This window comes from Hypanus sabinus, unplaced genomic scaffold (genome assembly GCF_030144855.1).
Source record: "Hypanus sabinus isolate sHypSab1 unplaced genomic scaffold, sHypSab1.hap1 scaffold_661, whole genome shotgun sequence".
NCBI lineage: Eukaryota > Metazoa > Chordata > Chondrichthyes > Myliobatiformes > Dasyatidae > Hypanus > Hypanus sabinus.
The window spans coordinates 155,558-158,807 of NW_026781515.1; positions in this window are offsets into that span (position 1 = coordinate 155,558).

Here is a 3,250-nt window from a genome sequence, read left to right on the forward strand (position 1 = left end):
TCCTCGTCTGCACAGCTGACTTTGGCAATAACTTCCACAGTCTCATCATACTCTGGCAGAATAAATTCCTTTTCGTCTCCTTCCTTCTAATTTGAGGCTGTGTTCTCCCAAGAAGTGGTCCCACTGACCAGTAATCTGAATCCGTGTGCCCCGCAGAAGTTCCTCAGCCACGTATTAACATGCCAAATTATTCTCTTCTCATCCTCCGTACGGTTCAGGGAGGTTTCCGGAGGTAACAATCGTTGATGTCCTGTTCTACCTTTTTATCACTTAGCATCCTTCAGTCTCTCTTCTGACCTCCTTACTTTGATTATTGGTGTTGACATGTATCAAGATATCTGACTGCCTACACTTCCACGTCAATGCCTAGACCCTACCTGAGTAAACTTGACCCTTGAACCTGCGAGGGAGGGAACACACCATTCGGGTGTTTCTAAGCACGCACGGAATCTCGACTCTGCTGCTCTGGCGTTTTAATCCCCTTTCAACACTGCCGTCCTCTTCACCACTCTTCCGAAAAATAAATGAGGTAAATGAGTGTTCAGGGAGAGAACGGGTCAATTAAGGGTGAAAGCTCGGAAGCTTGTTCAGTAACAGGAGAGGTGGCTGCTTGGAGGTGACTATGGTGGTGATTGGGGTCACCGGCGTTTGAGAAGTCCGATCTGCGGGGATCCAGGGAAGAGACGGCATGTGGTTTCCGGTGGAAGGAGACCTTGGAGCTGACGGTGGTGGTGGTTGCTGGTGGTGGGGGGTGTGGGTGTGGCTGACGTTGGGTAGGGGGTGTGATGGGGATTATGAAGGTGATTATGCGGTTTGGTGTGGTTCGTAGAGATCGGTCAGAGATGTTCAAGGGAGGGAGTGAAGTGTGGATGACGGTGGGAAGATCAGAATCAGAACCAGGTTTACTATAACCGGCTCATGTTGGACAATCTGTTGTTTTACGACAGCAACTTAGTAAAATACATAGTTAGGTCTGAATATAAAATAAGAATTTCAATTAAATATTTACTTATAAAGATGATAAATAGTGAGGTAATGTATATGGGTTCATTGTCCACGCAGAAGATTCACGTTGGCGGGAAATAATCTGAGCCCGAATGTGGGACTCCAGGCTCCGTTTACTCCTCTTGGACTGCAGCTTCCAAAGTAGGAAATCCTTCATGATGGATGCCGCCTTTCTGATCATCGCGGTTGGCAGATGCCTTCCCTGCTGGAGATGCTGGTTCCCGTTATGGAGTTGGCTGAGATTTCTGCAGTTGTTATTTCTTCCCCGAGGGAGTGATGGAAATTCGGCGGTGTGATCATTCAAAGTGCAGGGAGGGTTTGCGGTTTTGGGAGATTCATTGCTCATCCTGCCCATTAATGCAGTGAGGGACGTGGAGGAGACCGGCATCTTGTGATTGCCAGTACCCTGGTACTGAGTCCCTGCACGGTTCTCCCAAGGCTTGCAGTAGATCACAGCAGAGGATACCGCTCGAACCCTGAACGCTGCCCTGGATAATCAAACCTGATCAACGCTCCTTGTGTATTCCGGGACCCCACTGGCATCATTTCCCCACCATTTAAATATTCAGCTGTCTCCACTTGAACTCTTCCCCATAGACCGCTCCGATTACCACCACCTCCAGTAGCTCAGGGTTTAGAAGATTCCGCAGATAAGTCCATAAGATAGAGAAGGATAACTAAACCAATTGACCCAGCGTGTCTGTTTCGCCTTTTCATCATGGCTAATTCATTTTCCCTCTCAGCCGCAGTCTCATGCCTTCCCCCGTTTCACTTCACGTCCTACAATCTATCAAAGTCAGACTTAAATATACTCAATTAACTGGCCCCCATCGTTGATTATGATAATGAATTCCACAATTTCACCAAGTTCTGGCTAAAATGAAATTCTTCTCCTGCCCATCACTCTATTCTGCGGCTGTATTCTCCCAGGAAGAGATCTCACTGCCCTGTAAATCTGAAACCCTGTCTCCTGCAGCGGTTCCTCAGCCACACATTCATCTGCCAAATTATCCTTATCTTCTGCTGTCTGCCGTGTGGCACGGGAAGGGCTCCAAAGATGACTAGCGTGGATGTCCTGTTTTACCGCTTTCATACAAACACATATATAAAACATAGAACCATAGACCTACAGCACAATACAGACCCTTCGACCCACAAAGTGCTGCCGAACATGCTCCTAACTTAGAAATTACTAGGTTTAAACATAGCCCTCTATTATTCCTAAGCTCTATCTACCTATCCAAAAGTCTCTTAAAAGACCACATCGAATCTGCCTCCACCACCGTCGCCAGCAGCCCATTCCACGCACTGTCCAATCTCTGAGTAAAAAAGTTACCCCTGACATCTTCTCTGTACCTACTCCCCAGGACTTTAAATCTTTGTCCTCTTCTGGCAACCTTCAGCCCTGGGAACAAAAAAAAAAACAAAAAACAAACCTCTGACTGACTATCCAGACTATCTCTAGCAACCCAAATTCTTCCAGCAACCTAAAGTCTCACTTCAGTACCTCTTTATCTTTTAAATCGATGTCATTCGTACTGAGAGGTACTGAGACATCTGGCTGCCGAAGTTTCCACTTCAGAACGCCATGGACCAGATCTGAGACATCTCTGACCCGGGCACCTGAGAGGCATCAGACCATCCGGGAGTCTCTATCGCGCCTGCAGAATCTCCAATCTGCTCTCCGTTGTTTTAATCTCCTCTCAACACTGTCGTCCCCTTCAAGACTCTTCGTACCTGGGCGGCAGCACTAGATTCAGTGCCAGAAACCCGGTCTCTGCGACCCACGTTCCTCCCTTGTAGGCAGTCATCAACGGTGTCTACAGTGTATCATCACAAAGGGGAACGGGCACAGATTACTCTGCTCTAGATCCAATTTCCTTTCATTCTACTGACAATATTGTCATTCTACTAACAAGAAGTCTGACAATAATTCAGGGAAGCTACGGCTAGTTGCTTCTGATGGTAATGTGGTTATCTGGGAGACCATATCTGACGAACGGAAAAAAGCACAGCAATCGGAGACATTCTCACCGCACTATTGTGCTTACGTGGACGAGGAATGAAGAATTATGAAGAAAAATAGAAACGCACCTGATAATTAGCTCACCTAATTGCAGAAAAGGGAGCAAGAAGACAGCCGAATTATAAATCTTTATGTCATTCATTTCTGACGTTTCATGAGCTTCAACACAGGATTGCACGGGTACCTCACCGCATTCCTTAGTTCCTCCCGGAATTTGCT